Raw genomic sequence first — 15,223 nt, forward strand, 5'->3', positions numbered from 1 at the left:
TGTTTACATTGCAGCATTTTGTATTCTGGTAAGGTTTTCAAGAAGCATTTTCGACTTTTTAATAAAAGAAAATCGTTGCTTATACCCTCAAGTGGTAGGTATACTCTAATTTTTGTTTGGAAGGCTATTGTGATCAGTCATTGAAGTATATGAGGTATTTTTGACAACACTTTGCCTTTCGGACAGGTTTTGAAAAAAGGTATTTTTGTCTTTTTTGCGGATAAAGATAACTCAGTATCCACTCTGAATTTGTGTTGTGTTTAAACATTGCACAGAGACCTTTGTCATCAACTTGGAGGACATTGTTAAACTTCCCTAGCCTGGTTGATCAGTATGACACCAATTTGAGTGCTGGGGTTGAAAATGAGGTATGTTTACTCACCTAAGAACATGAGGTTTTTTTTATATTTAGTTTTGAAGGACACTTGTGAGGAAACACCTTTTCAATTGTCTTTTTGAATTGTCCGGGGGGGGGGGGGGGCGGTGCTTGTTGTTGAAGCGCTGTCTAGCTAATACTCATGGTTTCGAGGCTTTTTGGGTCCATAGTGGTCGGCCGCACTGTCTGTTTTAAGATAGCTTTCTTCATGATGATGATGATGATGATGATGATGATGATGATGATGATGATGATGATGATGATGATGATGATGATGATGATGATGATGATGACGACGACGATGATGACGATGACGATGATGATGATGATGATGATGATGACGACGACGACGACGACGACGACGACGACGATGACGATGACGATGACGATGGTGATGATGATGATGAATTTTCTTTTCCCGCCACCTGTCTTTCTTGTTACGGTTTTCTGCGGATGCACGTGTTCAAATCGTGACTGTAGAACGTGTCTTGCGCCACCAAGATGGAATGATGTTTTGTAAATACATTTAATAAATTTGTGTTTGTGTGTGTTTTGTTGTTGTTGTTGGTGTTGTTGTCCTTTTTCTGGCCTGTGCAGGTAATAATTCTGCATTGACTGACGTTTAAGATCGTGACAAAAATAAAATTAATGCTCTCTGACATCATGAAGGTGGGTTTATTTCACATTTCCAATCAAACTTGTTTCCTTTTCTTCTTCCTCATTTTGATAACAAGAATGCTCGATGATTGGCTGTGGACAGATGTTTACAAAAATGTATAACACTCATCCTAACGTGAGAAAAAACATTCGGAACAAGAGGCGAAGCCTTCAAGGCTCACGTAAGAAATCGACAAACAGTAACACAAACTCAATCACTCCGTCACACATACACACACACACAGTAAGCATAGGTGACACTGTGCAAGAAAGCGAGACACTAGATCTAGATCTGTCTGTCTGCATGTAGCCTACTTACAGGGACACGACTGCCAACTAGTCTCGGCCCGCTCAAAATAACAATGACCGAGACTTTCAGTAATTCCTTCGCGTGACGTCTAACCCTCTTACGTCATAATGTGACGTCTTCAAATGACGAAATGTTAAAGTTTCTACCACAGACATACACACGCACACACACACACACACACACACGCACGCACAGACAGACAAAGTTACGATCGCATAGGCTACACTTACGTGAGCCAAAAACCTGACGCCATGGGGAAGATACGGTGGAAGCAGGAAGAAGAGCAGATGAAGGATAAAAAGAGATGGTTGAGGAAGAAGTCGAAAGGGGATGGGGGGGGGGGGTAAAAGGTGGAGGAGAAGGGGGGGAGAGACAGAGGAGAAGGAGGAGAAAAAAAGGAAGTACTTGACCCCCCCCCCCCCCCTTAAAAACAAGTGTTGTGATCCGTTTGTTTGGCTTTCAGCCTCCTCCCAAATGCTGGAACTGTTGTAGTTTGTGTTAAACGACCACTACAAACTGGCTGTCTTTTCCAAGTGTTCACTATGCGATCACGATCACGATAACCAGTATTTTAAGTGTTAAAATTCCAAAATACCGGAAGTAAAACTATGAGCAAGTCAACCCTGCCAGTTGTGATTGCATTTGACTGTTGTTGACGTTGTTGTTGTTGTTGTTGTTGTTGTTGTTGTTGTTGTTGTTGTTGTTGTTGTTGTTGTTGTTGTTGTTGCTGCTGCGGCTGCGGCTGTTGTTGTTGAGTTTGTTGCTGTTGTTGTTGTTGCCGCTGCTGCTGTTGTTTCTTTTTACGCTTCCTGTACATCTTGTTTATGGTGGTCTGCGGATGCACGCGTTCAAATCGTGACTGCAGGACGTGTTTTGCGCCAGCAAGATGTAATGATGTTTTGCGAATACATTTAATAAATTTGACACTGTTTGAATTGTGTTGACAGATATTCCCAAACCGTTATGAAACTCTTGATATCATTAACAACGGAAAAAATATGTTTTTTGAAAATCTGACGTCAGCCAATGACGACAATACGAAAAAGGAGGAAGAAGAGAGAATGGGGGTTGGGGGAAGTAATTGAGCCAAAAGAACTTCCATCTGTGTGTGTGTGGTTTTTTGTTGTTGTCCTTTTTCTGGCCTGTGAAGGTAATAATTCCGCATTAACTGACGTTTAAGATCGTGACAAAATAAAAACACTCTCTGACGTCATGTATGTGGGTTTTTCCCCCATGTCCAATCGAATGTTTTCCTTTTCTGCTTCATCATTTTGATAACAAGAATCCTGGATGAATGGCTGTGGACAGATGTTTACAAACGTTTATGAAAAACTCCTCCTGACAGGAAAACCATTCTGAAAAAGCTGACGTCATGGAGGGGATGCGAGTGAACCTCGCAGAAGACCAGAAGGAGGATAACAAGATATGGGTGAGGACGAAGAGGAGAGAGAGAGAGAGAGAGAGAGGGGGGGGGGTGAGCTAACAGGTGGTAGAGACGGTGGAGGAAGAGACAGAGAAAGAAGAAAGTAAAAAAGGAATTAAATGAGCTCCCCCCCCCCCCCCCCAACAAAAAAAAGGGTGGTCCGTTTGTTTGGCTTTCTGCCTCCTCCCAAATGCTGGAACTTTCGTAGTTTGTGTTAAACGACCACTACAAACTGGCTGTCTTATTCAAGTGTTCAATATGCGATCACGACTTGCCCTACCGGTAATATCCGGTACCTAAAATGTTAACATTCCAAATCACCGGAAGGAAAACTGTGAGCAAGTCAACCCTACCAGTTTTGATTGCATTTGACTCTTTGTTGTCGTTGGTGTTGTTGTCGTTGTTGTCGGTGTTGCTGCTGCTGCTGCTGTTGCTGCTGCTACTGCTGCTGCTGCTGCCGCTGCTTGTTGTTGTTGTTGTTGTTGTTGTTGTTGTTGTTGTTGTTGTTGTTGTTGTTGACGTTGATTGCTGACTGATTTGGGTTGGATCCGTTCTTCCTGGCTACAAGGCAGTGCCTGTTCGCAAAGCACCTAGCGCGATCTTGCTTGGGGTCTGCTCCGGTAGTGTGAGCGGTGTCAGGAATGCCAATGTTTATGTTTTGTACTAACTAGGTGGTTGGCTGGCAGCATGATCAGACCAGATGGGTTTTTGCTAATAGAAATGCTTGTGTGACCTTACTTCATATAGTTCTTGACGGCCCTCAGGCTCAGCCGTGTCTTAATCCGGAGATTGCCTGGAACCAAAGTTGCAGTGTTGCGATATCCAGTTCCATGCTGAAACAGCGCAGAGTAAGTGACAACTGGATTGATGCTTTGTCTCCTCGAATCTTGAGTGCAAGCCATTGTGCGGAAGGGGGGAGGGGGTGGACGGGACGGGGAGGGTGTTTGTTAGTGTGTGTGTGTGTGTGTGTGTGTGTGTGTGTGTGTGTGTGTGTGTTTGTGTGTGTGCGTGCGTGCGTGTGTATGTGTGTGTGTGTGTGCGTGTGCGTGTGTGTGTGTGCGTGCGTGTGTGTGGGGGGGGATGCATGTGAATACATTCCAGTGGACTGGGAAGCAAGACAAGCCTTACTGCCATGGAGCTTTGGCCTAGCAGTAGTTCTTTTTTGCCCGATATGTCCAGAACTTCCCTCGGCTACACCTTGTCTTTGAGATGAAAGTTCAATGGCAACATTTGAGAAAATCAAACATCAATAAAGGTAAGTCAAAGGAAAGTTTAAACACCTAACGTTAGTAAGGATACATATATGCATGTATATTTTAATTCTAAAATTTAACAAATAAAACCGTTTCCAAATGTATTTGGAATTCCTGTTTATTTCGAAGTAATGCATATTCGTGAACGCGTCTACAGCTGATTGATTGGTCAAGCCTCTGGTCATTATTGCCCCTCGTTTTTAAGGTGAAGTTCAAAGGTGAAATCAGAGAGAATCAAATATCAATTGACATTTTCGTTAGTAAGGATACATATATAATGATATTTCTTTTTGATTCCAAAATTAAAAAACAAAAAGTGTCCAAATTGTCTTTGCAATTCCTGTAAAAATGATCTTCCTACGCGTCCACAACTGATTGGTTTACAATTAATTGTGCAGAAAAGTGGTCAATCCTCTGGTCATAATTGCCCCTGAAAGCCGAAGCTTTGACAGAGTGGGGAATATTTCTCCCTCTCATCCGCCGATCCTTCAGGGTTAGACCTCCGCAGCGAATGACGTATCGATAATTATTGTTTGGTAGCACTGACTGTCGAGGGGATGTTTGTGAGCAATGCTTGACATTATCAGGGCGGGGATATAGCTCAGTTGGTAGCGCGCTGGATTTGTATTCAGTTGGCCGCTGTCAGCGTGAGTTCGATCCCAGGTTCGGCGGAAATTTATTTCAGAGTCAACTTTGTGTGCAGACTCTCTTCGGTGTCCGAACTCCCCCCCGTGTACACTACATTGGGTGTGCACGTTAAAGATCCCACGATTGACAAAAGGGTCTTTCCTGGCAAAATTGCTTAGGCACAGTTAATAATTGTCTACCTATACCCGTGTGACTTGGAATAATAGGCCGTGAAAGGTAAATATGCGCCGAAATGGCTGCAATTACTGGCCGTATAAAATTTCATCTCACACGGCATCACTGCAGAGCGCCTAGAACTGTACCCACGGAATATGCGCGATATAAGCCTCATTGATTGATTGATCAGTCACACAGGGGTTTGGAATGACAACAAATAAAAATAAAATGTTCTGTGTTGAAGACTAATGTGACTAATGTGAAATATATGAAAACGACTATCGAAGTCAGTATCGCACAATGAATTGATTATGGAAGAAGTCTGTTATTTGCTTGCTGCCTTGCTTGTTTGTTTGCTTCCCTTGTCTATTGATTTGCAATTTTTTGTGTTTGAATGTATTGAACATACTCAAGCCTAGTAATATTCCTGTTGTACTGCACACGGTGTAAATAAAATCTTACGCTTTATGTCTTAACGATCAACTCATCATTTTCAATGCTGGTTACTGATTCTCTCAGGTGCCAGGAGAAAGGTTCCGCACAACTCTCGCTTACTCCCTTACACACGTCGTCTGCATATAGAGCGCTTAGTTCCCTTTGGTTATTTGATCAACTCATCAATAAAATTGAAAAAAAGACCTGCATGCTAATTTACCAATTTGCACTCCGACGACCTGTGGCGTGCCAACTAAAAGGGAGAAGCTAGTGGGATGCTGAGGGCTTTCTCCTCAGCCTGTGTTCTCGTCGCTCAAAGAGGCTGGAGGGATGTTTAGGACCAATGCGAAGCTCTACGATGGCCATGTTTAGGGCCTCACAGTGCACTATACGGGGACAAGGCAAATAGACCCCCTCCCCCCCTCCCTCCCCCCCTCCCCCCTCCCATAGCGTGTGTGTGTGTGTGTGTGTGTGTGTGTGTGTGTGTGTGTGTGTGGGGGTGTGTGTGTGTGTGTGTGTGTGTGTGTGAATAGAATAGAATAGAATAGAATAGAATAGAATATATTTTATTGTCGGAACCAAATTGGTTATTGACACAAAGAGCGATTAAAACAATCTGAAATAAACTTTCCTAGACGAATTTGTATTCTGTCTTCGCAAAATACTTCACTAGGTTTATTGTTGGAATACTTTATATCTATATTTGATAGATCCTTTATAAAATCATTTCGCAGTTCAGTGAACTTTTGACATCCGTCTAGAAAGGGAATTTCATCTTTAATAACGTTACATTTATTACATAAACGATTTTCTCTTGGTATGTTATTATGTCTTCCAGTTTCAATTTTTAAAGAGTGTGTACTTGTCCTTAATTTACTCAGTAAATGTCTATGCTTGATATTCGTAATGCTTATAAGGTATGGCTGAACTTCGTATGTCTTGCTTACAGAGGAATAAAATTTCAGCCTTGGACGACCTTCACATTTAATTTTCTCCCAAAACTTTATGTAGTTAATCCTTAACTTTTCTTGTATGGCGTTTTGTAGTTTACCGATGTCAAATGTATATTGATTAAGCCATACATGTTTAAAACCTATTTTGTACAAAAGCTCTTTGATGAAAGTTAGCCACGGATGTTTTGGCGCTTGGTTTAACATTTCTTCATATATTTGATGAGTAAGTGATTTATTCTCCGTTTTCAAAATATGTGCCCAATACGATATGCTTGTATCGTGTGTGTGTGTGTGTGTGTATATGTGTGTGTGTGTGTGTGTGTGTGTGTGTGTGTATGTGTATTTATGTGTGTGTGTGTGTGTGTGTATGTATGTGTGTGTGTCCGCGTGTTCGAGTGCGTGCGTACTGTAGTGCAACGGTGCGTGTGTGTGTATGTGTGTGTGTGTAGGGGGGGAGGGGGTAGAGGAGAGTGATATTCTGTGGGTGTATATCTGTCCTTGCCCCGTTGTAAACTCATAGCTTAGAACCCAATTTAAGCCTAACGCTTAAGTTCAACATAACCGAGATTTCATTTCCGTGAGGCGTAAACGGCTTCTGCCGTGTCTCACTTCAAGGGAAATAACTTCTTATTACCTAAAGAGCTTATCCAACGGGGTTGTGTCCCTGGACCTGTCTCTGACATATCAACAAACTCTGTACAGTTAAACCTTAATGTTCTTGTTTTACTGCAGTAATCTTCATAAAACTTTTACTGCAGAAAAACTGAATAATGTCATCATCCGCCAAGGATATCAATGTTATATGTTAATCAACATAGAAGCGACGCAGCTGTGGTAGTCAACAGGCGCATAGTTGTGGTCGTTCCTGATAAGATATATCGATTGTTTTATTCATGTGTTCGTTTGTTTGTTTGTTTGTTTGTTTGTTTGTTGTTAATTTGGGTTTTTTAAATGTTTGTTTTTTTGTTTACTAATTTTCTGTCTGCCTGCCTGCCTGCCTGTCTGCCTGCCTGCCTGCCTGTCTGCCTGCCTGCCTGCCTGTCTGCCTGTCTGTCTGTCTGTCTGTCTGTTTGTTTGTCTGCTGCTTCCTTGCTTGCCTATCTTGTCAGTCTGTTTGTCTGGAATTGCACGTTTGTAAAATCACTTGAAAACACTAGAGCCATGGGTTTAACAAAAGACAGACAGACGGACAGACAGACACACAGACACACAATTAAGACAAGTCACGTGAAGCGACATCAAAACATGTATTCAATCTGTCGGCCTGAAACTAAAACAAGACGCGTGAAGAGAAATTAATACCTTTAGTCAATTTTTCTAACACACTGCACACACACACATACACACTAATACATATACACAAACACAAAATCACCACCCTCGTCTCAATTCCCAGTCTATGTTAAAACACTGACAAAATGTAACAAGTCGCGTAAGGCGAAAATACAATATTTAGTCAAGTAGCTGTCGAACTCACAGAATGAAACTGAACGCAATGCAACGCAGCAAGACCGTATACTCGTGGTCCACCGCTCACGGCATAGGCAGTGAAATTGACAAGAAGAGCGGGGTAGTGGTTACGCTATGCTGCATAGCACGCTTTTCTGTACCTCTCTTCGTTTTAACTTTCTGAGCGTGTTTTTAATCCAAACATATCATATCTATATGTTTTTGGAATCAGGAACCGACAAGGAATAAGATGAAAGTGTTTTTAAAACGATTTCGAAAAAAAAAATTTGATAATAATTTTTATATATTTAATTTTCAGAGCTTGTTTTTAATCCGAATATAACATATTTATATGTTTTTGGAATCAGCAAATGATGGAGAATAAGATAAACGTAAATTTGGATCGTTTTATAAATTTTTATTTTTTTTTACAATTTTCAGATTTTTAATGACCAAAGTCATTAATTAATTTTTAAGCCACCAAGCTGAAATGCAATACCGAACCCCGGGCTTCGTCGAAGAGTACTTGACCAAAATTTCAACCAATTTGGTTGAAAAATGAGGGCGTGACAGTGCCGCCTCAACTTTCACGAAAAGCCGGATATGACGTCATCAAAGACATTTATCAAAAAAATGAAAAAAACGTTCGGGGATATCATACCCAGGAACTCTCATGTCAAATTTCATAAAGATCGGTCCAGCAGTTTAGTCTGAATCGCTCTACACACACACACACACAGACACACATACACCATACCCTCGTTTCGATTCCCCCTCGATGTTAAAATATTTAGTCAAAACTTGACTAAATATAACAAGTCGCGTAAGGCGAAAATACAATATTTAGTCAAGTAGCTGTCGAACTCACAGAAGGAAACTGAACGCAACGCAACGCAGCAAGACCGTATACTCGTAGCATCGTCACTCCACCGCCCGTGGCAAAGGCAGTGCACGTGGAATTGACAAGAAGAGCGGGGTATTCGTTGCGCTGAGAAGGATAGCACGCTTTTCTGTACCTCTCTTCGTTTTAACTTTCTGAGCGTGTTTTTAATCCAAACATATCATATCTATATATTTTTGGAATCAGGAACCGACAAGGAATAAGATGAAAGTGTTTTTAAATTGATTTCGAAAAAAAAAATTTTGATAATAATTTTTATATATTTAATTTTCAGAGCTTGTTTTTAATCCGAATATAACATATTTATATGTTTTTGGAATCAGCAAATGATGGAGAATAAGATAAACGTAAATTTCGATCGTTTTATAAATTTTTATTTTTTTTTACAATTTTCAGATTTTTAATGACCAAAGTCATTAATTAATTTTTAAGCCACCAAGCTGAAATGCAATACCGAACCCCGGGCTTCGTCGAAGAGTACTTGACCAAAATTTCAACCAATTTGGTTGAAAAATGAGGGCGTGACAGTGCCGCCTCAACTTTCACGAAAAGCCGGATATGACGTCATCAAAGACATTTATCCAAAAAATGAAAAAAACGTTCGGGGATTTCATACCCAGGAACTCTCATGTTAAATTTCATAAAGATCGGTCCAGTAGTTTAGTCTGAATCGCTCTACACACACACACACACAGACAGACAGACGCACATACACCACGACCCTCGTTTCGATTCCCCCTCGATGTTAAAATATTTAGTCAAGACTTGACTAAATATAAAAAGGACAAAAGTATCCGTTCTCGCATCCATGATCATAGCAGCTTGATCAACACATTGCAAGAGAAAATGCGTATGTATCACGAAGTTGCGCACTTTTTTTCTTAATAACGAAAACAGTAACAAGTCGCGTAAGGCGAAAATACAATATTTAGTCAAGTAGCTGCCATTTTTCAGCAAGACCGTATACTCGTAGCATCGTCAGTCCACCGCTCATGTAGGCCAAAGGCAGTGAAATTGACAAGAAGAGCGGGGTAGTAGTTGCGCTAAGAAGGATGGCACGCTTTTCTGTACCTCTCTTTGTTTTAACTTTCTGAGCGTGTTTTTAATCCAAACATATCATATCTATATGTTTTTGGAATCAGGAACCGACAAGGAATAAGATGAAAGTGTTTTTAAATTGATTTGGACAATTTAATTTTGATAATAATTTTTATATATTTAATTTTCAGAGCTTGTTTTTAATCCAAATATAACATATTTATATGTTTTTGGAATCAGCAAATGATGGAGAATAAGATAAACGTAAATTTGGATCGTTTTATAAATTTTTATTTTTTTTTACAATTTTCAGATTTTTAATGACCAAAGTCATTAATTAATTTTTAAGCCACCAAGCTGAAATGCAATACCGAAGTCCGGGCTTTGTCGAAGATTACTTGACCAAAATTTCAACCAATTTGGTTGAAAAATGAGGGCGTGACAGTGCCGCCTCAACTTTCACGAAAAGCCGGATATGACGTCATCAAAGACATTTATCAAAAAAATGAAAAAAACGTTCGGGGATTTCATACCCAGGAACTCTCATGTCAAATTTCATAAAGATCGGTCCAGTAGTTTAGTCTGAATCGCTCTACGCACACACACACACACACACACACACACACGCACAGACAGACAGACAGACACACATACACCACGACCCTCGTTTCGATTCCCCCTCGATGTTAAAATATTTAGTCAAAACTTGACTAAATATAACAAGTCGCGTAAGGCGAAAATACAATATTTAGTCAAGTAGCTGTCGAACTCACAGAATGAAACTGAACGCAACGCAACGCAGCAAGCACGTATACTCGTTGCATCGTCACTCCACCGCCCGTGGCAAAGGCAGTGCCCGTGGAATTGACAAGAAGAGCGGGGTATTCGTTGCGCTGAGAAGGATAGCACGCTTTTCTGTACCTCTCTTCGTTTTAACTTTCTGAGCGTGTTTTTAATCCAAACATATCATATTTATATATTTTTTGGAATCAGGAACCAACAAGGAATAAGATGAAAGTGTTTTTAAATTGATTTCGAAAAGAAAAATTTGATAATAATTTTTATATATTTAATTTTCAGAGCTTGTTTTTAATCCGAATATAACATATTTATATGTTTTTGGAATCAGCAAATGATGGAAAATAAGATAAACGTAAATTTGGATCGTTTTATAAATTTTTATTTTTTTTTTACAATTTTCAGATTTTTAATGACCAAAGTCATTAATTAATTTTTAAGCCACCAAGCTGAAATGCAATACCGAAGTCCGGGCTTCGTCGAAGATTACTTGACCAAAATTTCAACCAATTTGGTTGAAAAATGAGGGCGTGACAGTGCCGCCTCAACTTTCACGAAAAGCCGGATATGACGTCATCAAAGACATTTATCAAAAAAATGAAAAAAACGTATGGGGATTTCATACCCAGAAACTCTCATGTCAAATTTCATGAAGATCGGTCCAGTAGTTTAGTCTGAATCGCTCTACACACACACACACACACACACACACACACACACGCACAGACAGACAGACACACATACACCACGACCCTCGTCTCGATTCCCCCTCGATGTTAAAATATTTAGTCAAAACTTGACTAAATATAATAAAATGAATGTTAAAGAAGACCTGGTATGCATTGTGTGTACTCATAGAGTCAAATTGTTTTATTTCATGTGCCCGTCGTTACTTTTCCCGTTATGCACCCGGTGAGTTATTCAACCTCACGCTTTGTGCACGGAAGGTACACAGTGTCATGGAACTTTTATATGACCCGAAGAGTGTGAACGTGATTATATTACGTCTGGATTGGGCAGGACACCTTGACATAACAGTTATACCAGCAGTGTTTGCATTGGGTAAGTTTTAGAGAATTGTATGAGGATATGTTACTAAACTAAGTTAAGGGCAGAGTAAGCCTCCCGTAAACCATCACAGATACGGTCAGGCTTTTACACACAGTACAAACACCATTTCATTTAAACACTCACCAATTGAGAACATCCTAGGTGCCCTCCGTAAAGAGCGAACAATTTTCAAAGAATTTATTTTTGCGTGGTTTATCTTACCCCTGAGCCATCGTGAACCCGTGTGATCCAGTTTTCCCTTTTCACAATGCAGTCGTCATAGTTAGTCATTTGAATGCGACTCAACGTGAGCTTATCTACAATAGCACGGTTTTTTTATGCACGAAACAACGGCTGTGGTTCACAAGAACTCAAGCGATGGCTTTTGACTGTTGAGAGGAACGGCGACTGATTTGCACTGATAAACCGGCCGTCGTCTGCTACGACCCTTGCGTGACCCTGCTTCCGGGCTTTTCTTTTTTTAAACTTTCACAATTTCGAATTGTTCTGATCTTGTCTTGATGAAAAACGAATTCTTTTATGATTAAAGAATGTTTGTGTAACAAGCTGTCAATTTATTATTTAGATTTTAAAAGTTAGGTCTAGCGCAAAAACGAGGCGCCGTTGTTGTTAACGGAACAAGTCTACGAAAATAAATTCTTTGAAAATGTCTCACGCTCGACAGAAAGCAGCCAGGATGTTCCCGTTCGGTGAGCGTTCAAATGGAAGTATGCTTGTACTGTATTTAGACGCTCGGGGAGCTCTGTGATGGTTTACGGGAGGCTTACTGTGCCTTTAAGCTGTGGGTTATTCTTAGACATGGTACTTAAAAGTTTACTTGCGAGTGTCGTTTCTCTGAAAAAGGTGTGTGCGTTGTGGGTACGTCTTTCTTGAAGTTTTTCGACTCTAAAACTCTGTGGCCAAGTGGTTGGCAGGCAATGCTTTTGTAAAGACATTCGAAACAAACAGTTGTTTGCTTGTCTGCTTTATTTCGAGTGGTGAAAGGTCTCTTACTTCTGAGAAGTTTGACCGCGGCTTTTTTTCTGCGGCTTAATCACTTTAGCAGGGAGATCTTGATTGATATTTTCCCCATTTGCTAATTCTTATAGAAACACGAAAATACCCAGCATGCTTTCATTGTATGTGTGTCTTTGACATTTGAACCACCACGACGACAAAAGGTTACAAAAAACTTGGCGAGTGACACAGAATAGCAGAGGCCCATGCAGTGACGTTCACAGGTCGCTGTTGTCAGCAAGCGCGTGTGTCAACGAGAGAGTACCGTTTTAATGTGTAGTACGAGAAAGCCATTGTTTCAGTGCTGACAGGGAAGAGCGGTGTTGTCGGTCCGCGTGAGTATACACATTTTAAACAATCTGTTGTATACTTACTTCTACTAAGCTTAATGAGATATACTTTTCAGAAATGGATGTTGTTTCGCGTCGAAACGACGCTTGTGATGTTTATAATGAAAACATTTGAAAGATCATATCTTTTAAAACAAATTTTTGTCGCACTCGGCTTTTCAACTTAGTCATGTGGAGGGTGTTTTAAACGAATACAAGAATGCGATTGTTTGCTGTCTCTACCACCACCACCCCCCCCCCTCCCTCCCCCCCCCCCCCCCACCCTCTCACCAGCTTTTACTTGATATAATGCAGTTGGTGAAGATATTAAAGAAGATTGCTTTTGTCTGTGTCCTCGTCAAATCAAGGGGTCGGGTACTCTCTAGGTTTCATGATAAAAGCGTTTTAAAGATTGGGTCTTATGAAGAAGGGTTTAAAAGCAACAGGAATCCTTTGTAAAGTCGCATAAGGTTGTTCGACTTATTCATGCATGGTCTTTAAATGCTGTTTGAAGTAAGTACGTGTTTACGAATGTTTTGTATCTTTTCTCCTATTTGTTGTAAACTTGATTAGCAAACTATTTAACAAACAGACTATAAACAAAATATTTGCTTTCGGTCTCCATAAATCTACATGTTCACACCCAGATCATTGTCTGTCCAACTTTGTTGCTAATTAAGGTTTTTTCTTTTTATCTATTTCGGTTTTAGGATTGTTATTTGTTTATTTTTGTTGATGTCTGTTGTTGAGTATTTTGGGGATAGGTTTGAATTTATTTGTTTGTGGGTGGGTTTTTTTTGTATTTACTCCGCAATTCAAAATAAATCTTGACATGAATTGACTCCAATGCAATTCATTTTCCTTCAGCGATATTATTTCTGTACGCTTTCTTCAGAGTAGTCCCGCACGCCCGTATTGTGTGGGCTGTTCAAGTCGCTCGGGTCATACCGTACGTTACATGTGTGTCAGTGTCCACGTGTTCATGTATACCAGACTATAGGCCCATTGCAGAAACTCAAGTTATCAACAGCATTTCTACTCGGCGCGCGCGGTATGAGAATCACGGGTCGTAACTCTCTGGAATTGGTCATCCGCCGCCATGTTGGATGCCTTGCACGATCTCTGACAGTGCTTGAGCGTTGGGTGGCGACTCGACAAAAGTGAAAATGACACGTTGTGTGGCCAAAAACTGCAGTCAGCAGGCACACTTTAGGATCCCTAAAGTTGTTTACCATCCGGGTGACAACTGGAAGGAAGTTACTGAGCGGAGAAGACGATTATAACTGGTTATTTTTTGCTGTGTGCAGTGCGCTAATCAACAATTGTCCATCGGTTGTGCCTTTAGAGTGAACACTGTGATAGGATGCTTTGAAAATTATACTTTGCAGTAGTTACCTGAGCTGCATTGTACCTCATTTGCCTGTCTTGAGAGCTTTATCTTGTGAATTTTGGTGCACTGTCTGCATGGTAATTTGAGATAAAGAATAAATAAATGAATATAATAATGTATTCTTGCTTTACTTTTTATGTTGTGCTGTTGTGTTAAAAAGGCAGATCCCCTTTGGACTCATGCATGCACAGTTTTCTTCATTTTGTCTGCATACACAGTGAAATACGCAAAAAGAACAAGAGTGCAATGAAGAAAACTAACAAAGACGGCATCCAATATGGCGGCGCGAAGAGAGTATGAGCGGAGTTGTGCCCCTTAGGGCTAAAGCTAGCCGATCCATTTGATAACGTCACGCCGAGTAAGAAGAATGAATTGGACCTATAGCTCACTACCACAGAGGAACCCAGCTCCCGGGCCTAGCCCCGTTTTGAAGTCACACGAAACCTCCCCCCCCCCCCCCCCCCCCCCCTTCCCTTGATTTCAAGCCCCTACTGTGTCCGATTGTCTGTTTATCACGCGCTGTCTTCTTCTTGTCGTTCGCGCTGTCATTCCTCACTTTTTACCACCCTGAAGAAGGCAGTGAAAAGCTGTGAACATTTTAATTAAGAATGTACCAAACCTGGTTACTGTTGTGTTCTCTTTTTGTTTAAATTCAAAACGTCTGCAACTGAATTTATCTCTACATTTGCACTGAGGCTACCTCTCATGTCAAACCTTATTTTCTCCAATTTTTTCTCCGAAGTGGTGGGGATTGGGGGGGGGGGGGGGTGACTTCAAACCGGGGGGAGGCCTGGGACCTGGGTTCCACTGTACAGTGAGCTACAGTCTGATAGAATTTAACACGTAGACTCGCACATGTAACGTACGTCAGGGAGTTCTACACTGTACCAGAGACTGTAGAGTATAGGGCCTACTCTATAGTCTCTGACTGTACTGTAACTGTCGACAGATGTGTTATGTTGGTAACTGTCGCGTGAAACCGCGTGTATCTTATGTTCGGTACACCTCGACCTATGGATGATAACTATATATGTATATAG

The 15,223-nt window shown here is 40.8% G+C and overlaps 1 protein-coding gene and 1 long non-coding RNA gene across 2 annotated transcripts in view; one reads left to right on the top strand and one right to left on the bottom strand.

The window, feature by feature from the left end:
• The window catches only part of LOC138960115 (uncharacterized), a 142,650-nt gene that overhangs the window by 86,140 nt on the left and 41,287 nt on the right, over window positions 1-15,223 (bottom strand). The window lies entirely within an intron of this gene.
• The window catches only part of LOC138960111 (broad substrate specificity ATP-binding cassette transporter ABCG2-like), a 61,664-nt gene continuing 58,705 nt past the window's right edge, over window positions 12,265-15,223 (top strand). Inside the window, exon 1 of the mRNA XM_070331858.1 lies at window positions 12,265-12,799. The gene's annotated coding sequence lies outside the window, so the exon portion shown is untranslated. The remainder of the gene's footprint in view (window positions 12,800-15,223) is intronic.

The sequence above is a fragment of the Littorina saxatilis genome, linkage group LG2 (genome assembly GCF_037325665.1).
Source record: "Littorina saxatilis isolate snail1 linkage group LG2, US_GU_Lsax_2.0, whole genome shotgun sequence".
NCBI lineage: Eukaryota > Metazoa > Mollusca > Gastropoda > Littorinimorpha > Littorinidae > Littorina > Littorina saxatilis.